This window comes from Helianthus annuus, chromosome 11 (assembly GCF_002127325.2).
Source record: "Helianthus annuus cultivar XRQ/B chromosome 11, HanXRQr2.0-SUNRISE, whole genome shotgun sequence".
Lineage (NCBI taxonomy): Eukaryota > Viridiplantae > Streptophyta > Magnoliopsida > Asterales > Asteraceae > Helianthus > Helianthus annuus.
In genome coordinates, this window is record NC_035443.2 from 97,532,049 (window position 1) to 97,555,498 (window position 23,450).

At 37.6% G+C, this 23,450-nt stretch overlaps 2 long non-coding RNA genes across 28 annotated transcripts; both read left to right on the plus strand.

Moving 5' to 3' along the window:
* Positions 1-2,084: 2,084 nt before the first annotated feature.
* Positions 2,085-7,724, plus strand: LOC110890705. Of its 25 annotated transcripts, none has more exons than XR_002564717.2 (14): positions 2,085-2,251; positions 2,586-2,630; positions 2,726-2,857; positions 3,491-3,563; positions 3,673-3,754; positions 4,164-4,278; positions 4,578-4,681; positions 4,767-4,922; positions 4,998-5,076; positions 5,180-6,454; positions 6,772-6,982; positions 7,154-7,189; positions 7,297-7,510; positions 7,596-7,724. It is a non-coding gene; the product is annotated as an uncharacterized LOC110890705 (long non-coding RNA). The 25 variants fall into 25 exon arrangements; XR_004871762.1 differs by having other exon boundaries at positions 5,180-5,231; positions 6,089-6,199; positions 6,364-6,454; positions 6,772-7,510; XR_004871761.1 differs by adding an exon at positions 3,268-3,366 and having other exon boundaries at positions 4,767-4,898; positions 6,772-7,510.
* A 4,097-nt stretch (positions 7,725-11,821) lies between these two features.
* LOC110890706 lies at positions 11,822-14,354 on the plus strand. 3 transcript variants are annotated; one of them, XR_002564730.2, is made up of 4 exons: positions 11,822-13,068; positions 13,169-13,488; positions 13,792-13,853; positions 13,993-14,354. It is a non-coding gene; the product is annotated as an uncharacterized LOC110890706 (long non-coding RNA). The 3 variants fall into 3 exon arrangements; XR_004871771.1 differs by having other exon boundaries at positions 13,169-13,853; XR_004871772.1 differs by having other exon boundaries at positions 11,822-12,022; positions 13,169-13,853.
* Positions 14,355-23,450: the final 9,096 nt, after the last annotated feature.

Below are 23,450 nucleotides of genomic sequence, written 5' to 3' on the forward strand. Positions count from 1 at the left end.
ATGTGTTGGAAGATATAAGCACTAACCATTAGAACATAAACCATCATTCTCACAACTCACCAACATTTCACTCTTCTTCTTCCTCCTCTCCTTACCTTCGGCTGAGAACACACACACACGCATCCATCTTCATCATTCAACTTTCATCCAATCTCTAAGCATACAAAGGTGTAAGAAGCTATATAAAGAAGCTAGGAGCTCTTGGAAGTTGAAGGACCTCTCATACAAGCTTTTAACCACCTCATTCATCGTCTTCATTTTCTTGTGTTCATCCCTAGCCTTGAGCTAGTAGTAAGATCATTCTACACTCCATTTTACATCTTGTTTAGTTGGTTAAAGAATGTTACAAGTAAAGAATCATGAAGAACACTAATGATCAAGAACATGAAACTTAAACATAAGACTAAAATCACAAGAATACATGTTGTTCAAGTGTTGTTATGCTACTTGATTGTTGATTGCTTATGTTAATGATGTTAAACATCATATGATCTTGCTAGATGGTGATTAAAGACATAATCTAGCAAGATGAGAGGATGATTATGTTAAAGATCAAGAGATCATCCTTATGTAAAACATGAACTTGAAAGATTTAATGTTTTTCTTGAAGTATGATGATCAAAGTGTGATATGAGTCTTGTAAACATGTGATTTCAAGAATGATTTTTCAAGAAACCAAGTTAAAAAATACAAGATTTACATAAGCTTGGTTCTTAAAGAAACTAACCACATTTTTAGTGGTTAATCAAGTGTAGAAATATATATTTAATAAGAAAAACTCAAGAAGTAATATTTTTGGAAAAATGATTTACAAGTTGTAAGCATCTAACTCCTTCAAGAATGATGCTTTTAAATAAATAACCACACTTTAAAGGGTAACTAGGCTTACTACACACACAAGTAAGTTACTACAAATTTTTATAAATTTTCAAGTCCATGAAGTAGTGATTATGGCTTGATTTTGGCAAATTGGTAAGTGTTATTTGATTTGTTGTTGATTGTGATGAATTATAAAAGAAAATGATATGTTTTGAAAGCATGGAAACCTCCATTTTTAAGGGGAAACTATGGCAAAAATTTTCTAAAAATTAAACACTTAGAAAAATATTTTTAAACAAATATTTACAAGTATAATTTTAACCATGATTATTATACAAAGTTTGCCACAAATTTTATAACAAAAATTATCTATATTGGAGGTTGGTTTTTGATAATAAAAGTGACTAAATATGTATTTAGGAAAATATAGATTTAGATGTCACCATGTGTGTGATTATTTGTATATTATGTGTATTAGTTATATTATTTTAGGACTTGAAATAATATCTCACCAAAATACCAAGAAACTACAATCCAAAATATTACCAAAATCCCAAGAAAAAAATATATAACTTATACCCAAAATATTAAGAAACCGAACAAGGAATATAACTTAAATGAACATTCCGGAAATAAATTCATAAGTATATTTTGGTAATTGGTATTTTGGACACCAAGAGAACAAAAATATGATTTTTACAATTATTACAAAATATATCATATTTTTACAAGGAGAAAATATATTATTTTTTGGTAAATAAAAATATACATGTTTTCTTGAAATTATTAGAAGATATATTATTTTTGGGAGAAAATATATATTTTCTTAAATAAGCTAAGAATGTATTATTTTTGGGTGAAAAATAGATTTATATATATATATTTTAAATTAAACTTGAAAATGTATTATTTTTTAGTTTTAAATGAAAATACAATTATTCTTGCCAAGGGAAAAATTATAAATAATTTTTCTATGTAAGATTTCTTAAAATATATATTTTGAGAATATGTATTGGTGAATTTTTATTAAGATTATTATTCCGGAAAAATAAATACAAAAATTAAGTATACGAATCTATTATTCTATTATATATAATAAATGAAAGAATTTGGACTGATGTGGCAGTACCTTAGAGCCTCCTAGATTCATTTTTGGCGGGAAAATGAGTTGGGTTATTTTTCTTTCGCGGATCCCGGTTTTGATGTAATCCGACCCGTTTTATAACCCGGGTATATAAATCACCTAAAAACCTAAATTCCTGTCGCCTCATTATTTTCCTTCACTGGTTGACACCGAAACCCTAGCCTCCGTCTTCTTCTACCATCTAAGAGGTTCTACAATCTTTTCTATGCTAAAACCCTAGATATCTCTACTACTGCACTTCATCAGATCATATTGGATCTTCACTGGTTCACACTGAATCACTCCCAGGTATGATGTATCACCTCTGTTCTTCAATCAATTCTACGATTTCTTGAGTTTTTCTTTTGTACGCCGATCTAACTTGCTGGTATACAATCAGATCAATTATATATGATTTGGGATAAAACGCTTCTTTTATGAACCCTAGAATCCCTTCATCGATCTAAATTTGTGTGTTTTTTAGTTTTGTTCTTCATCATTTTTTATCAGTTCAAGATTATGATTAACCATCCTTTTCTTTAGCGATTATTCTTCTATCAGTTTTGATCTGTTTTTTTTGGGTTTTTTAGATTAAGATTAATAGATTGTTACTTTACATCACACATATAATTGCTGCTGTTAGGTTCCGAGGGCAATGATGGTGATTCATTCGTTGATTGTTGTGTAGGTATATTTCTGTTCGTTAATCTAGTCAAATGATTCAGTCCTCTGATTGTTGTTTGATAATCTGTTTGTTTCATTTGAGATGTTGTTTGATTATAGATAGATGATCGATTAAGCGGACTACAAGTCTTCAAAGGGGATTGGGAACTACACACACGATTTGAGGTTTTGGGTTTCAATCCAATCCGTATAATTTCTTCTCAAAATCTCTCTGATCCTTCCATTTTTTAGGTAAAGTTCATCAATTATATCGCTTCAAATTGTTAATTTTGTGTTACATTAATTCTTAGATCAGGGTTTCGGCATTCGATGTTTGTTGTTATTTTTATAACTTGAGAAGATTCTTGATTTTTCTGGATTATTTTTGTGAAATTGTTTCAGGGTTTTTGTTTCTCAAATCATCCAAATCTCTTATTCAAGTCTCAAATTCTAGTTATTATCATCGAGTTATCAATCGCCTTTCGTGTTTCTCGGTGTTTGATTTCCAAATATTTAAATTTTGTTAGATTTTGATTTCAATGGTTTCAAACGAGTTATTGGTTTCTCTTGATTAATATGGTTTTCTGAGATTTGGTTTTTGATTCAAGGGGTGGTTGAATTTGCTAACTTTTACTTTTAGTTTATATTTTTTCATATAAAAGAAGAAAGGTAGTGATGGGGTTTGCAGTGCCACTTAGATTCATGAAGCATACATTTAGTTTGAACCCTAAATCCGTTAATGGCAGTCGCATCTTCTTCAGGTGAAGAAGACGTAACAACCAATTTTAGACGCTATTTTGTTGTTTTTTTTTTTCGTTTGTTGTATTCTTCTGTTTATATATGTTAATAAATAGCATTTAATAGTTTGTTTTCATTTGCGTTTAGATATCATAAGAAGTATAAAAGTGTTGATTTGAAGCCTATCAAGAATTGGGTCAGACAGATCCTTTACGAGGAGGTATAATTCGAATATGGCGACATTTATTCACTGTATACCAATGTTGTGATAGATTTCTCTTTACTAATAACTTATCTCCATGGTTGATTAATGAATATGTTGTAACCAGGTATTAAATGCTGGAAGCAATATGATCTAATCAATGGATGAGTTCAGCAGTCTTGTGAGGCTACATGCACTAATCTTGAATGGTCTATATCAATAAACTGTTATGTGAGCTATTTTGAGCATAAAAGCATCAAGCTTTCATATTTATCCTATGGATATTTGATCTGAGTGAATTCATGTGTTGATTGTGATATATTAGGTTTATTGTGCTCAAGATCTTAGCTTTATGGCTCTTTTTAGTTAGTTGTTATGTGTTTAGGTTCGTATTTTTGGATGTATGTCTAATTAAGTAGTTGATTTTCAAATCTTTTAAAATCAATCGCACAATGTAATGTGTTTAGTTATGACGAATGCATCGATTGTCTTAAAATTGTTAATAAAAACTGTGCCTTAATATTTCATTTGAAGTGTCCATTATTGATCATCTTGCTGCATTTTCTTTAGTTTTGTTGTCATTTTACAAGATTTTAAGGTTTTTTTTGTGTTTTGCAGCTTCAATTGTCTCTTCTAGAGCTTTCACGGAACCGAACCGAGTGTTTAATTTGGCTTATAGGAATCGAACCGAGTGTTTAAAGGAAAGGGTTCTTTGTTACTGCCACTGTTGCAAGTAGGTTAAGAAAAACGTGTCAAAACATCTTTTTTATTAAACAAGTCAGTATTATTATGTTTTGCTAAATAGGTCAGATTATAAGAACTAGGTTGGGTTTTGTTTATCTTGATTTTAATAATGTTGTATCAAAATTAATTAGCTTTTATTTTTTTTTTAAAAAAAAAACCTATGTTATTGACCGTTCATCAACTAAGTTTATGATATTGTTATTACATATAATTTTTACAAGACCAGGTGACCCAACTCCAAATTGAAACTGGATTCTGGTCCTCAACCAATAACTTTATTTGGTACAGGGTTACTAAGCCAATCCACGATTAAGAACTCAACTTGACAAGATATTAGACGTACTAACTCGAGTCAACAAGAAGCTCCTTAGAACAACACTTCAAGACCAAAGGTGACTTTTTCTTTTCATAACCTAACAAATATTATGACTAACAATTTTTATATGCTCTAACGTAAAAATCTAACAATTTTCTCAGCACCTAATTTGTCCAAGCAACAATATGGGAGGAAGTTGCGACTTCCTACGACAAAGGGTGGCCCTGCTGAGATGTTCACCTGTGCACTTCACTAGGGCTACACGCGTGTGACATAAATACGCGTTAACCCAGGTTTAGAGCTGCTCAACACTATTGGTACAAGATAATATACATTTTATTCGTTCAGATTCATCACTAATATGATTAATATACATGTGTTATTCTGGTCAGATTTGAAGAAATATAAAAAAATACATCCATATCAACAAGAGAGCATGAATACACGTTTGCTGACATGCACAACAAAACTGTAATCATAAACCTTTATTTACACTGAAAAATAACCTGCTTGGCTACATGAAACGTATTTTTTCCTTTATAATCTATTTTGATAAAGTTGCATCAACTTGCAGGTAAAAAAGAAACAATAGCCTCTGTTCGTAACCGTTGAGTTTGGGATTACAGGTACCAATTTTTTATGTTTTATTCATTTTATAGTTATTCACATAGTTACCAAATTCGCTCCTAGAGCCGAGGATTTCGAATTGGTACGAACTGTACCATATGGAATTCGATTTCAAACCAATTCGCCGCCAATTCGCGAATGCAATGATTCTGATCGGTGCTCTAGGTAAGAAATCCAATCGTTCTAATCTAATTTTACATACCCTTCTGAATGATTTGAAATACTCGGACCAGATCGTTTTTAGGGCGTTCCGAGTCGGAGTTACCAAATTCGCTGGTAGTGTTAAAAAGATGCGGCTGGTGTAATAGAAATATTAGGGTTTTTTGTGTTGTTTAGTGAAGAAGAAATAAATAAAAAGAGAAATAGATTGTGTGTGCATGCGGCTGTTAAAACAATTTTAAAATCGGTTTTGGTCGGGTTGAAACGGGTATTGGCCATAAACCAATATTTAAAAGGTTTGGGTGACAAGATGGGGAATAATCGGCGAAATAACAAAATTTATAACATACCTTTTAAAAACTCTAAAAAACTAATACATTGAGAAATACCAAAATTTATAACAGGTAAACAGGCATTGAGTTTTAGTTTTTAATATGGTGTGTAATCTTCATTTAAAAGGCACACCGTACAAGGCGATCAGGATAGCGCGTCACGGCCTTGAGGGCACTTTAACTATTTATGGGTCGAAACTGGTCAAAGTTTGTCAAAGTTAGGGTGTGTAGGAGGCTTACATGTAAAAACAAGCAAAGGCATGAATATGAACAGTTTGCTTAATAAAAGGGTTAATATGTAAAAAAAAACTAGTGTGAGAGACGCAGCTTCAGGTTGTAAATAAAGTTTTTTTTATCGTGCGTAGACCAACATCTCGCGTACGTGATGTGCACGCCTCAGATTTTGGGACCCGAACGCCTCAGAGCGCTTCTTGCTTTTTAAACCAAGCACTGAATACATATAAAAGAGAAATAGAGTATGAGTTTTCCCCTTAATAATTCTTAAGCTATTTCCCCATGGAAATGTTTCCTATGGATCTGCTTAATACATTAACTTAAACATTAAACTATAAATTCAATGTTGCAGCTGCATTGTTCTACTTTGCCTTCGAGGTTTTTTTTCATTTTTAAAGTATTTCAGGTATCCGTTAGGCGTCCCATTGATCAGATATCATGGTTATATGAAGATCTGCACATAAATGTCATATATCCAGGAAAGGATCGTGACTTAGGTGCGTATTTCATTACTTGTATCATAAATGTCATATACTGGATTTGTAGGTGGATGATTGGGGGTTTAAAGGGCGGTTGTGTTGTATTTCACGTTTAGGGCATAAATAATTTGCTATTTTGTAATATAGGGTATATCAACTTGAAAATCCATTTCACATACCTTAGATTTTAGTTTCTGTAGGTTCATTATCTCTTGTGTCGGATCCTTATGTCTAAGATATGAAAGAACTGATATATAAAGTTTATAGATATTCTATTAGTTTTGTTTCTTATCATAATGCCATGTCATTAACACTTTTATCCTTCCAAACTCCAGCTTAGTCTAAAGTCAAATGATTGGAAGCCCTTGTGTCCATAAACCATAGATTTTCTTCATTGGCAGTGTCCATGCTGAATTTAAGAGCATCAATGTCCATCAAGCGGGCCTGCCCTGAACCTTGAGAAGAAAACGAGGCATGTCCTGAACTTTGAGAAGAACTGGGTACAGAATGGAGGGGCAGCCCAGCAGAGTGGATTGGGCCAACCAGGTTGAGGATACAAAAAAAAATGTTGAATCTACGCCATCATCATTCAGTGATTGCAAATAAATTAGATTGCGTGAAATAATAAATCTTGCAAAATCTGGCAAAAAATCATGTTTTTTAATTCTGTAATTTTCTTTTTGAGAAGCTGACATGTCACCTTATTTTTTGATACAGCATGTCAGTGCTTATGGTATCGGTCTACACCAAACGGTTGATGTTTTTCATCGACTTATGCAATTTTCATTATTTGCAGATTATTGAGGGTTTGTGAGTTTGCTAAAATTTCTGCTAAAAATTGAATTTTATGTATGAAACAGTTGGAAGCTATCGTTTTTCCTCTTTGCCTCACTTTTCTAATGTATATCGGGTCGTTTATTCTCAAATTTATATCAATTTGGAGTTCATGGACCAAACATAGGGGACCACCAGATAGATATATCATTTCATGGTATAAAGAGTGGTCTGCAAAACCTCATTAACGAGATGGTTTCAGCTGTTTACAATATTTCAATTTGAAGAATGTATATTGTGGTCAGTTTGCTATTTCAGTTATTTTTAAAGTTGTAATTACTTTTTTTTTCATCCAATTGATTTTCTTGTATTATTTAATTCACAGGCTCCTCCCTCTTACGGAAGAGTTAGTTTTTAGAGCTTGTATTATATTGTTACTTGTATGTGGAGGGTTTAAACCATATACAGTAGGATAATTGCACTTGCCTAAGTAAGCATTTCTCTCTTTTTGCTATCACCTCATTATTATTCTAGCATCAGTCCTTGAATAATAATCATAAGAGTTGAGTTAAATGCTAATGTAAGAAGTTGGTGTAACAAAATAGTCATCATGTTGGTTATGGTTACGAAAACAATATTATCACATTAGTATATAAATCTTTTAACAAAACGATTTAGAACCCATTTATCAAAAAAAGTGTCGATTTGGAAGAAAAATTAGCTTATGGGTTACAACTAGAGGTGCACAAACTGCTATTTTTTAGAACCGAAATCGGGTTCAGGTTTGGTCAACAAAGTTAACCGGTTCTGGGTACATTCGGGTTTTTGACCAGTTTGGCCGGTTTGTTTTTTCCGGTTTGGGCGTTTCGGTCGGGGTTTTGACCAGGTTGAGGTGGAACCGGTTTTGGTGGTTCCGGGTCGGTCCATTATAGGTTTTCATAATTTTTAGAGTTAAATGCTTGGTTGGTCCCTGTGGTTTGCAAAAATTTCAGACTTGGTCCTAGTGGTTTGCTAATTACACTCGTGGTCCCAAAACTTGTCAAAAATGCACTCGGTTGGTCCTTATATCTAACCCATGTTAATTTTCTCAGTTAAATGGGTGTAAAAAGACTAGATTCCCCTTGAACTACAAAAAAAAACATTGATAAATATTAAAAAAAAAAAAAATGGGGTCCACCCCTCATCTTCTTCCTCCTTTCACCACCCACGACCTCCACCTCCACCTCCACCTTCAACCCACTACCACCACCACTGTCACCTTCAACCCCCACCTCCATCGTCACCTTCAACCACCCTCCACCTTCTCTGTCACCTTCAACCCATTGCAGCCACCTCCACCGTCATAAACAGCCACCACTAACAACATCATCATCCTCAAGGGCATTGTGACGACCATAACCATAAACAATTCCCACCCAATTACAGCAACTTGACTTTGAAACAACCCATCCATCAATTGGGGATTCCAATTGAAATTGACAAGAACCTGCAAATACCCAATAAAAACAGAGATACCCATATCTTTTCTACATAAACCATCACAGAAAACATGAAATTGAAGCAAAAATTCACAACAAGGTGAGAAGTTTTTCACAAACCGTGTGGATTTCAAGGTTTTCTAATGTGGGTCGATTGAACCATGACTGAATTGAAGCAAAAATTCACAACAAGATGTGAACTTTTTCATCCTCAAGGGCATCATCCTCAACGATCCCACAACCGTCAAATTCCCCACCCGTACCACCTCTGACAGCCCAAACAACCTCAAAACCTCCCTGGTGGTTGGAAGAAGAAGAACAGGGTTGATGCAGGTTACCGGCGGTGGTTGGAAGAAGAAGAAGAACAAAACCATCACAAGATCCAACCGAATCATCAACCAAACCACTCTAATCCACTGAATCACAACTCGTTCCAACAAAAAACCGCTCAAATAGCCTTTCAATTTCCAAATTTCTGACTTTAACGAAAAAACAGAGCTCCGAAACGAAATTTCTCAGGCGACAAAACGGTTTCCGGTGACCTAAACACTACCGGTGTACAACACCGGTGAACAATTAGCAAACGCAACCGCAAATTTGGTGAAACCTAGAGAGAGAAAGAGGAGTTTTAGAGAGAGAAATAGAAACAACTGGAGGGGGTGGTGGAGTTTTTTTAGAGAGAGAGGGGTTGAAGAAGATGAGTAGCAGGGTTTGAAGATAATGCAGTGGGTTTTGTTAATAAGCAAGGGTATGTTGGTCATTTAACATGGATTTAACTGAGATATTTAACTGATGTTAGGGCTGGGGACCAACCGAGTGCATTTTTGACAAGTTTTGGGACCACGAGTGTAATTAGTAAACTACTAGGACCAAGTCTGAATTTTTTGCAAACCACAGGGACCAACCAAGCATTTAACTCTAATTTTTATTATTTGGTAATTACCTTATTAGCGTTTTTTTTACCAATTGAATCTTTTTTCTGTTTTTTTGCTAGCGTAGATTATTTATATTGTATGTTATAAACAATCTTTACACATCGTTATTCGAGCATCCAACATTTGACTCTTAACGTAACTTTTGGTTTCTTGATACACAAAAGGTCTACAATGCGTAACAGATTGCCCTGTCGGGTGATAAAAGAAAAAAAGATGATGTTAGAAATAGCATAGCAGATTAACCGTTAACACATCTTTTGGTTTCTTGACACTCACTTATTTTGGAACACAAAACTATCATTAAAAAAAGGCTTCAAGTTTATTTTAAAGTGAATCCAACAATTTGTTTTATATTGTGGCTACGTGGATACAAAGCGGTTTAGGTGAATCAATTTTTTGTGGAATATGAATGCTCAATTTGTGGTGGGTTAATCATAAATAACGATTAATATAAATAACTTTCTCGAGCGCGGGAAGCAATCCCGGGTGATAACCTAGTACTTATTAAACACAATAAGAATACGTATTCTCATACGTATAAATACACCGGAATACGCCACCGATACTTGACGAAAAATATACAAGTATAAGAATACAAGTATAAATACATCCATCCTTGGGAAGTTATACATGTACAAATACATAATTGTGTCAAGTTAAAATATATTATTTTAACTAATATTCCAAAATTTAATAAATATAATTTAAGTTAAAATATTTATTATTTTAACAAATAATTATATAACTTGGAATAATATTGAAGACACAATGAAACGTAACTCAAAGACACTAATTAAGACTAAGGTCAAGGCACGACCCACCCGTCTAATAAACCGTAGTACGTTTGTAGGTAGTCGTGTGAACGAGAATCAGCCGTGAGTTACGTCGGATTGAAGACGCAAGATTATGAGTTCATGTCCCCCTTTTCTTTTAACTGTTTTCTGCTTTATAACTTCGGGGGTGAAGTACATGTTACAAAATGTTTACAAACGATTACAAATAGTATGGTTAGCTAAGGAATGAACTGTTAGATCATGTGAATGGGTAGGCGCACACTTAAGACCATTAATCCTCGTATAAGGACCGAGGGACATGAGTGATAGATCTATTTGGGTGTTGCGAGCCCCACCCATGAGGACCAGGATTTGGCCCATGAGGTGACTATGTCTTACAGCCGGAGGCCCGGTACAAAATCTGCTAGGTTTGAGCCTTCATACGCCGTTGTACACATGTTAATGGCCTTGCAAACCATTAATTGATCTGTTTCCTTGTTTGCTTTCATATCGGGGTTTACAAATACATACATACTTTCAATGATTACAAGGTTTATTCGTGCACACATACGAACACATGAACTCGCTCAACTTTTGTTGATGTTTTTAAACTACATGTATTTCAGGAAACTAAATGTGGATCTGGCGGGCGTTTGGAAGTTTCAAGTGGTGTTTGAAATAAAAGATGTCATCCGGTGGCGAAGGGTTTGGAGTGTGTATCTTATCCTGGATAGGATAGATATTTCAAAGCCTAGTTTTTATTAGTATCTTTTGTCAAGTCCTTGTGGAACTTGTAACCTTGTTGGTGTTGTATTTTTAAACATGAAGTCTGCGTTTGGGATTTTAAAACAATGTTGTTTGTAATGTTTTAAAATTTATCTATGGATAAACATCTTGGTTTTATCATGTAGTTGTTTGTTATGGTTGAATGCAATGATATTAAGCAAGTGACACATAATCACGCTTCCGCAAAAGTCAGGGTGTGACAGATAGGCAGTCATCTACATGATTAGCATTAGATACATGTTTCCAATTCATGTCATTGAAAATTTTTTTTTGAACCGCGCATTGAATATTTACTTAACCAAGTGTTAGAAACGGAGATGTTCTCCAAGAAAGACATGGAAGTGGTTATTACCAACTTCAAATCAAGTGAAAAAAAAATAAATAGAAATCATTTAAAGTAGATTAAAAAAGATGTTTTCAAATTATAAAACAAATAAAAAGTGTTCTAAATTTTTACAGAATATTGATTTCATATATTGATTTCCCGTCTAAGGTGTAAGAAAGTGCTCCTACAAAGTTGAAAAAAATGTATACAAAATTACGAATGCAAAAATAAATAACTATCGAGAAGGATAACTTGACTACTAATAAGTTAAAAATTGTATAAAGTGACAAAACCACTTATACAAACCCATTGAATTGAGATACAACAGGTATCAAGTTTTTAACTACTCCGAAACCCATCACAAATTCACAACCACAAAAGTGAAAATATTCCCTGAAACCTTTCTCACACTAAAAAACCTTTTCACACATTAAGAGAGAAAGATAGATGCTACAGAAACAAAAGGATAGCCGACAGAGGAGGCATGGATTCTGTTGAACGGTGCTCCGATGATGGTAATAAAGGTCTATTGCAGCGTTGTTTGGTTGATTATCAACAATAAAGATAGTGTCAGAGTTAGATAGATATCTTTGATGCGTTTCAATGCTTTATGAAAATTTTGAGTTTACAAAAGGCGCACGAATATACGTATTATGAATAACCCGACCAAAACAATGAAATCATAGAATTCAATTTCCACAACTTGAGAATACCTAGTAATATTATTGTAACTTTTGTTTTATGCAAGTGCAATATTTTTTTCTTACGATGTCTAAATCTTCTTGCAACCTACATTTATCTAGAATCCATTTTGTAAGGTCTCCACCAAACAAGAAAGGAGTTTCACCACCAACTTGCAAATTCTAGTCTAGATATTTATTCGCCAGATAAAATAAAAAGAGAGTCAAAAGTTTGATCTAAGTAAACACCATGCTTGGTGTCGTTCTAAACCACCACTTGAATCATGTTATTTTTGTTTATTTAAAAATCCATACATGTTCTAGAACTCATCCTATACACACATCTATACTTTCTATAAAAGGAGAAATCTCGATGACATAAAAAAGCTGATGTGGCAGCCAGAGAGGTTGTCCAGCAATGCTTCTCTTATGTCGTTACTGCATCATAAAGCCTAATATATAAAATCAGTTTAAAATCTATATAAAACTCTGCCATCCAAAACCTTTGCCCATATCTATACTTTAAAGCCAGCAGAGGTTGAAGGTTCAAGGGATGCGTATATATCAGCAGATGTTTTGTTGCCGGTAATTTCAAATTCAAAATGTCTGGCAATACGTAATTTGCAATTAATGCATGTTACTCACTCACTTCTATCAATCATCTTCTTATATAAAGGTTTTTTTTTCTCATTTCCCTCTTCATATTTAAACTCTCGTGTTCTCTGCTTTTGTATTTTCAAACCACACTTCCAATGTATCTCTCCCTCAAATCCTCTCTTCTCAATACTCCACATTTGTTCATAAAGGAAAGATAAAACCGAAGCTCTCTCTGACCCACTTTAAGAACAAATTTTGGGGATATGTCGTTTACCTTGATGATGGTAATGTAATATATAATTATGTTTGTTTTTGTTTTCGATTTTTCGTAATTGTTTTTTATCTGATTTATGACTAAATAATGATTGTGAATGATTTGAGCAGATGATGATGATGATGATGATGATAATTGTTCTACTTTTGTTCCTACCAAATGCAAGAAACTCTCTGCTTCTCTGCTATAAGATAAGATTTAATTTAATATTTTATTTAGGATTTTCATATTCAATCGGTTAATCTACGATTACAGATCTTTGTGCTTCACATAATTGTTCCAGCATCATTGTTCCAACATCGTTGAAAGAATGTTTTTTTTTGTAATTTTGAATTTTAAATTTTGAACTGATCTACTCTAATTCTCACTTTATATTTCAGCCTAATCACTGTTGTTTGAAATTCATACAATCGTCTGCGGGTTATTTTAGGTTTGTGGATTTTTTTAAACTGTTGATAATGTTGATAATTTTTATTTTAAACTGTTGATATATTTCAGCTCTGTTTTCTTCGAGCGACCAGTAGTAGAAGCATTTGTGGAGCCTGAATGGTTTTAGAATATGTTAATATGGATATTTATAGTATTAAATTAAATACAAAGAAAGATTAAACACTTAATATGAATTTATGTTTGTTTATATTAAATGTACATGTTTTTCCCTCCTAGATTATTAAATGTACAGTTAAATTAATCTGGGTTATGACTAAATGATGATTATTAATGATTTGGGCAGATGATGATGACAATTATTCTACAGTTGTTCCTACTAAATGCAAAAAACTCTTTGCTTCTGCTGTAAGATAAGATTTTATTTAATAAGATATATAAGTAGCTTCAGTTTGTTTTTTCCTGCCTTTTATGTATTAAAAGATGCATAAAGTTTGGAATTTTGATGTATAGAATGTATACATATAAGATACATGCACTTCTGCAGACTCTGATTATTTAAAGCAGTGCTTTATCAAGAAAGTTGAGGATTAAGTATATGAGGATAGGGCTACTCTTCAAGAGCTGAAGAGGTGTTTTTATGGAGTGCATCTTGGTCTGTTCACGAGAGACCAGGTTTCCAGAAACCTGATGGCGATGCCTTCAACTTCCATGGAGTTCATGGCGATGCTCAAAGATATACATCGAGAGGTTCAGTACTCGATGGAGTTGCAGCTAAAATTTCTTAATTCTTGCTGTTAGATTCTTAAATTTCTTGGTGTTGTTGTTAGATTTTAAAGTTTCGTTGTTCAGTAGTCGATGTAATTGTTGATCTTTTAATGTCATAAATAAATGTTAATCCTATTAATCTTTGTGGAGTATTTTATTTTTACTAATTTTAGCATGCATAAGTATTATTATATAATTTTTAATATCATCTGAGTATTACAGATCGATATTGATGTAGATGTGAAATTGTCTCTGAGTTTGATTTAGATTATGTTGATGTTTGATGTGTAAAACGATTAATATATTTTTAAAACACCAAATTAAATGGTCAAACTGTGACAACTCGTACTTCGAACCTGTATTTGTATTGTGTGTAATGTATGTGAACGTGCTATGATTTTATGAGCTCTGAATTATTAATGGATATTATGTGCAATGTGTGTTACATGTATGTATATATTGGCCCGATCGCACAATGTATAGATATTGATAAATCCGAACCACACACCATAACCCGACCGCACAACACCTACACACTTAACCGCACAAGCCTTTGGGCCGTGTCACTTGTATCCGGTTAGATGGCAGCCCAAGTGATGGGTTCGGCCCATCCTTCCCAAACCGAATAACATTAGGGAAGTGGTAACCATATTTCATTTGTTACAAAATACACTTTAACACACATAAACCCTAGCTAATCTCTTCCTCTCTCTCACGAACCGAAGGCAGCCAAAGCATCCATCCCATCGAATCATCATCTTGTTCGGATAAATTCCTGTTCCTTCCCCATTCGGTTAGTATGTTAATTTATTGTACTTGATGTTTTGATGTCTTGTTATAATAGCTTTGCATGATGATCTAGGGTTCTTGATTAACATGATTGTGTATGTTTTTACAATAGATTATGTGTAGATTGTTTGGGATTTTGTTAAGAATGATTGCTAATCGGCTACAAGTTCACATGAATCGGATGTATATTAAGATAGAAACCGATTGAATGTATATTCGGGTATCATGTCTCGTTGATTGAATGCTATGATATATGTTCATAGGAATTGTTGAATATTGTTCATATGATTGATTAGGGTTCATGTGAATTTAATGGAAATTGCTTGGTTTGATCGAAATCCATTGTGTGATTGAAACTGTTAGATGTTAATTGATAGGGTGTAACATTGGAAACTTGGTTATTGATTGGCTATGGTAACTAATGAGCATGATTTATGGAAACAATATAACTGTTTGGGCATAAAATTCGGATGCACACAAGTCCAACCGCACAAGGTCTCTTGGTCGCACAAGAGGCCCATTCGCACAAGGTGATCCGATCACACAAGTGCTAACCGTACAAGTCCGGTCGCACAAACAGACCTGACCGCACAAGAATTCCCCAGTCGCACAAGGACCTCTGAATCGCACAAGAGGTTATCCGTTTATAGTTGTTGGGCCGGACAAGCCCAAGGGCAAATCGCACAAGCCCTAACCTGCCCGCACAACCTGATCGGATGCAAGTTGGGCCGAGTGTACTTCCTGATCGCACAAGTCACTTGTACACCATTTGGGCAGTTTGTTTTTGGGTCACTTATGTTTTTGTTTTGGGCCGAATTGTATATATGGGGCTGGGTATTCACCGGGTCGCACAAGGCACGTATGTATTATTTATTTTGGGTCGGATATGTTAATAGATTTCTTATGTATTTGGGCCGGGAAGTGTTGGACTTAGATTTATATCGCACAAGATGGTTAGGCTCGCACAAGCTCAACGGCCCAACCACCCGAGACACACAAGTATGATTATGATATGCTTTGACTGATAAACGTGCTATACGTGTTTGCTATGATTCATACGTGTTTACCATGAACCTTGCATGCTTGCAACGTGTTAACTTATGTGATATATATGTGCGTTACTTGAGTCAAACCTGACTTGTGTGGTAACCCTGTTAGGACGTGGTTGACCACTTTAGTTCAAGAACCCTCTCCTTTGTGTATCTGCCGAGCAACCCAAGGTGAGTTCACACAGCCAAGGCATGGGGTTCCCAGGGTGGGAATGGGATGGAATGAATTATACGTACATACTTAGTTAACGGAACTTAATGATATGAGTCCTCAGGGTGAGGATGGTGAATGATAAGATACGGCTAGACTAGTATACCTACTTGAACAGATCTTCGCACACACGCCAAGGGTTGGCTGCGATAATTATGACTGATCTTCGCACACATGCCTCGGGAAGGCTGCGAACTATACATAATAGAACTTCGCACACATGCCAGGGTGGCCGGCGATACAAATATACATAGTCTAGGATATTTGGGAATATTAACCCAAATCTTCGCATACATGCCGAAAGGGCCCGCGATGGAAACCAATGCTATACATGAACAACGAACGAACTAATACGATACATGATTAGATGAACGAACGCAATGCTTGCTATACCATTTCTTTTACTGAACTTACTTTCTGTGAACTCGCTCAACTAGTTGTTGACTCTCTGCTGCATGCCTTGCAGGACCTTAGGTACATTATGGAGCTTGCACAGGGAGGAGCAGGTCGTTGTGGGCAAAGGATCGTGAATGCTATTTGAATACTTATGATGTTTCACACATTAATACTTTATTTTTGGGTTTACTTAAATGCTTCCGCTATACTTAACTATATTGCATGTGCAATATGACTGGTGGTTAGGATCCTGGTCATGTCACGCTCCCAAGCGGTGATACTCCGCAAGTGGATTTTGGGGGTGTGACAGATTGGTATCAGAGCCATTGGTTATAGAGAACTAGGTTTTAATATGGGAAAACGTTTTTATTAAAACCAGACTATAACCAGAACAGTGCTCTCAACGATCCACAACGACGCTTCGCTCCACGTGCAAGACTCGACATCCTAGGTAATAAGGTTTATGTTTATTGCCTGTTTGCTAGAACTGCTTAGAACTTTGCTCGCATTACGCTTAGATACACATGACTTTATTACATGAGAATACCTACGTGCTTACGCTTTTCTGTCATCGCACTACTCGCAAACCACTCTCACTTACGTTACTTCTACTATGAAGAATCATGTCTGGACGAATTAACAAGACACAAGCCCAGCTAGAGGCTCTCGTTCAAGCTCAAGTTGCTGCGGCACTTGCAGCTGCTCAAGCAGGTAGTATATCCTGCAGTATAGCACACACTAGGATCTTTAGATCCTACACTCCCAAACTAGCTCTTGTATTTAAACTTTGCCCTATTCGTACACAATAGGTCAACCAGCGCAGCAGCAAGTTTGCACCTTTAAGAACTTCATGGACTGTCGTCCAAGTACTTTCAGCGGCACAGAGGGGGCAGTGGGACTCCTCCACTGGTTCGAGAAGCTCGAGTCTGTGTTCGAGATGTGCGAATGCCCTGATGCTCGCAGGGTGAAGTACGCCACTGGCACGCTAGAAGGAATAGCACTAACTTGGTGGAACGCCCAAGTTCAGATCTTAGGGTTGGCAACTGCTAACGCCACACCCTGGAACGACTTTAAGGAACTCATTAAGAGGGAATACTGCACGCGTGATGACATCCACAAGTTGGAGAACGAGCTTTATCACTTGAAAATGACGGGGTCAGAGATTGAAGCCTATACAAAGCGGTCAAACGAATTGGCCATTCTGTGTCCAACTATGGTGGACCCTCCAGTGAAGCGCATTGAGTTGTATCTCCAGGGACTTGCTCCAGAGATCCAGAGCCATGTTACATCGGCAAACCTCGACAACATCCAAGACATCCAGCGTCTTGCTCATCGACTCACAGATCAGGCAGTAGAACAGAACAAGCTGCCCAAACGCGTCAGTGCAACTACTACTCCAGCTGCTACTTCTGCTACACCCAACGACAACAAACGGAAATGGGATGGGGATTCCAACAGGGGATCAGTTTCCGTTCAGTCTCAAGCACAGCAGCGCAGGACGAATGACTACCAGAATTCGAGTCAGCAATCATCTGGCAGTCAGGAGCAGGGTGGATACAGGGGAGTACACCCACTATGTAACAAGTGTAACAGGCACCACAGTGGAAGGTGTCGCAAGGAACGTTGTCAGAGATGTCTCAAGACAGGGCACGAAGCCAAAGATTGCAGGAGCTCACGACCTGCAAACCAGAATCAGCAACTTCCACCACCAGCTCCTCAAAACCCACAGCAGCAGCAGCCACAGCGTGGAAATCGGGGATGTTTCCAGTGTGGGGCAGAAGGTCATTACAAACGCGATTGCCCTCAGTTGAACCAGAATCAGAACCACAACAATAACCAGGGCAACGGGAACAACAACAACAACAATGGCAACGAGGCAAGAGGTCGAGCTTTCGTGTTAGGACAAGGAGACGCAATGAACGATATTTGAACTTATAACTTATTTTGTGTTTTCATTATTATGTCTCTGTTACTCAAACAAAGTTTGGTTTGAACATCAATCGTATTGGGTTTTATGAATTATTTTAACTACTATACTTTATGTTTGATATGATGGATGGTTTGATATTATTGAACGCACCTGCCGTATTTAAGGACCTTATGAACAGGGTGTGCAAACCCTACCTAGACAAGTTCGTCATAGTATTCGTGAAGTCCACTTCTTAGGCCACGTAGTGAACAAGGATGGGATCCATGTCGATCCATCCAAGGTAGACTCGACCAGAAACTGGCCTGCACCACGTACTACAGACGGTTTACCAAGGATTTCTCGAAGATTGCTCAGCCGCTTACGCTACTGACACAGAAGGGTGTCACCTACCGTTGGGGCAACACGCAGGAAACTGCTTTTCAGTACTTAAAGGATAGACTTTGCAGTGCACCTATCCTCTCTTTGCCAGAGGGCACAGACGATTTCGTAGTATATTGTGATACATCCATTCAGGGTCTTGGGTGTGTATTGATGCAGCGGGATAAGGTTATTGCTTACGCTTCGCGCCAACTTAAGGTTCATGAACGCAACTACACGACGCACGACTTAGAGCTGGGAGCTGTTGATTTTGCGCTTAAGATATGGCGACACTACCTGTACGGTACCAGGTGCACGATTTACACCGATCACAGGAGTCTCGAGCATATCCTTAAGCAGAAGGATTTGAACATGCGTCAACGGCGATGGGTTGAACTACTTAGCGACTACGAATGCGCCATCAAGTACCATCCAGGCAAAGCCAATGTTGTGGCTGACGCCCTCAGTCGGAAAGACACTTTGACTAGGCGCGTGCGAGCGCTACAGCTTACGATTCAGTCTAGCCTTCCAGCACAGATACGAGATGCTCAGGTAGAAGCATTGAAACCAGAAAACGTTAAGGCAGAAGCCTTACGCGGCTCACGACAACGATTAGGACAGAAGGCAGACGGCGCCTACTATGTAACGGGGCGTATTTGGGTCCCACTTTATGGCGGTCTACGCGAACTTGTGATGGGCGAAGCACACAAGACTCGCTACTCGGTACATCCAGGGTCGGACAAAATGTACCACGACATCAGCACTACATACGGGTGGCCTAGCATGAAGGCCCACATCGCTACTTACATCGGAAAGTGTTTGACCTGCGCGAGGGTCAAGGTTGAATATCAGAAACCAGCTGGCCTACTTCAGCAGCCTAAGATACCACAATGGAAATGGGAAGAAATTTCCATGGATTTCGTTACAGGTCTACCCAGATCCCAGCGTGGGAATGATACCATATGGGTGATCGTGGATCGACTCACCAAGTCTGCACACTTCCTAGCTATAAAGGAAACGAATAAGTTCTCCACTCTCGCAGACATCTATCTTAAAGAAGTAGTTTCGAGGCACGAGGTGCCCACCTCCATCGTTTCGGATCGGAATGCACGATTCACGTCAGAACTATGGCAAGCGATGCACAAATCTTTTGGCTCACGGTTAGACAGGAGCCCAGCATATCACCCTCAGACGGATGGGCAGTCTGAGCGAACGATTCAAACACTTGAAGACATGCTTAGGGCATGCGTTATTGATCTCGGCAACGGCTGGGAAAAGCATCTCCATTTGGTGGAGTTCTCGTACAATAATAGTTATCACACCAGCATTCAAGCCGCTCCATTCGAGGCATTGTATGGGCGTAGATGCCGGTCACCTCTCTGTTGGGCAGAGGCGGGGGATAGTCAGCTTACGGGTCCAGAGATCGTAGTGGACGCCACAGAAAAGATTGCACAAATAAGACAACGCATGGCGGCAGCACGCGACCGTCAGAAAGCCTACGCGGACAAGCGTAGAAAGCCTTTGGAATTTCAGGTCGGGGACCGGGTTTTATTAAAAGTCTCACCCTGGAAGGGTGGTACGTTTTGGCAAACGGGGCAAACCAAATCCGCGGTACGTCGGACCATTCGAAATCATTGAGAAGATCGGCAATGTAGCCTACAAGCTAAACCTACCAGCTGAACTCGGGGCAGTTCACAATGTTTTCCATGTGTCGAACCTAAAGAAGCCCTCATCATTCCTTTTAAGGAACTCACTATCGACGAGCGGTCGCAGTTCGTCGAGGAACCAGTTGAAATCACGGACCGGGATGTGAAGGTCCTCAAAAAAAACAAGAGAATCCCTCTTGTTCGAGTACGTTGGAACTCCAAACGTGGCCCAGAGTACACCTGGGAACGCGAAGATAGGATGACAGAAAAGTACCCCCAGTTATTCGGAACCAATGCAACCACTACTGAGACTGAAGCTACTACTTCGGAATTTCGGGACGAAATTCCAGATCAACGGGGGGAGGATGTGACACCCCAGGAAAAACCAGTGAACGATTGAACTTACCTAGCTTCCTCAGTGAGTGCATACCAAGTTTCGGGACGAAATTTCTTTTTAGTTGGGGATAATGTGACAACTCGTACTTCGAACCTGTATTTGTATTGTGTGTAACGTATGTGAACGTGCTATGATTTTATGAGCTCTGAATTATTAATGGATATTATGTGCAATGTGTGTTACATGTATGTATATATTGGCCCGATCGCACAATGTATAGATATTGATAAATCCGAACCACACACCATAACCCGACCGCACAACACCTACACACTTAACCGCACAAGCCTTTGGGCCGTGTCACTTGTATCCGATTAGATGGCAGCCCAAGTGATGGGTTCGGCCCATCATTCCCAAACCGAATAACATTAGGGAAGTGGTAACCATATTTCATTTGTTACAAAATACACTTTAACACACATAAACCCTAGCTAATCTCTTCCTCTCTCTCACGAACCGAAGGCAGCCAAAGCATCCATCCCATCGAATCATCATCTTGTTCGGATAAATTCCTGTTCCTTCCCCATTCGGTTAGTATGTTAATTTATTGTACTTGATGTTTTGATGTCTTGTTATAATAGCTTTGCATGATGATCTAGGGTTCTTGATTAACATGATTGTGTATGTTTTTACAATTGATTATGTGTAGATTGTTTGGGATTTTGTTAAGAATGATTGCTAATCGGCTACAAGTTCACATGAATCGGATGTATATTAAGATAGAAACCGATTGAATGTATATTCGGGTATCATGTCTCGTTGATTGAATGCTATGATATATGTTCATAGGAATTGTTGAATATTGTTCATATGATTGATTAGGGTTCATGTGAATTTAATGGAAATTGCTTGGTTTGATCGAAATCCATTGTGTGATTGAAACTGTTAGATGTTAATTGATAGGGTGTAACATTGGAAACTTGGTTATTGATTGGCTATGGTAACTAATGAGCATGATTTATGGAAACAATATAACTGTTTGGGCATAAAATTCGGATGCACACAAGTCCAACCGCACAAGGTCTCTTGGTCGCACAAGAGGCCCATTCGCACAAGGTGATCCGATCACACAAGTGCTAACCGTACAAGTCCGGTCGCACAAACAGACCTGACCGCACAAGAATTCCCCAGTCGCACAAGGACCTCTGAATCGCACAAGAGGTTATCCGTTTATAGTTGTTGGGCCGGACAAGCCCAAGGGCAAATCGCACAAGCCCTAACCTGCCCGCACAACCTGATCGGATGCAAGTTGGGCCGAGTGTACTTCCTGATCGCACAAGTCACTTGTACACCATTTGGGCAGTTTGTTTTTGGGTCACTTATGTTTTTGTTTTGGGCCGAATTGTATATATGGGGCTGGGTATTCACCGGATCGCACAAGGCACGCATGTATTATTTATTTTGGGCCGGATATGTTAATAGATTTCTTATGTATTTGGGCCGGGAAGTGTTGGACTTAGATTTATATCGCACAAGATGGTTGGGCTCGCACAAGCTCAACGGCCCAACCACCCGAGACACACAAGTATGATTATGATATGCTTTGACTGATAAACGTGCTATACGTGTTTGCTATGATTCATACGTGTTTACCATGAACCTTGCATGCTTGCAACGTGTTAACTTATGTGATATATATGTGCGTTACTTGAGTCAAACCTGACTTGTGTGGTAACCCTGTTAGGACGTGGTTGACCACTTTAGTTCAAGAACCCTCTCCTTTGTGTATCTGTCGAGCAACCCAAGGTGAGTTCACACAGCCAAGGCATGGGGTTCCCAGGGTGGGAATGGGATGGAATGAATTATACGTACATACTTAGTTAACGGAACTTAATGATATGAGTCCTCAGGGTGAGGATGGTGAATGATAAGATACGGCTAGACTAGTATACCTACTTGAACAGATCTTCGCACACACGCCAAGGGTTGGCTGCGATAATTATGACTGATCTTCGCACACATGCCTCGGGAAGGCTGCGAACTATACATAATAGAACTTCGCACACATGCCAGGGTGGCCGGCGATACAAATATACATAGTCTAGGATATTTGGGAATATTAACCCAAATCTTCGCATACATGCCGAAAGGGCCCGCGATGGAAACCAATGCTATACATGAACAACGAACGAACTAATACGATACATGATTAGATGAACGAACGCAATGCTTGCTATACCATTTCTATTACTGAACTTACTTTCTGTGAACTCGCTCAACTAGTTGTTGACTCTCTGCTGCATGCCTTGCAGGACCTTAGGTACATTATGGAGCTTGCACAGGGAGGAGCAGGTCGTTGTGGGCAAAGGATCGTGAATGCTATTTGAATACTTATGATGTTTCACACATTAATACTTTATGTTTGGGTTTACTTAAATGCTTCCGCTATACTTAACTATATTGCATGTTCAATATGACTGGTGGTTAGGATCCTGGTCATGTCACGCTCCCAAGCGGTGATA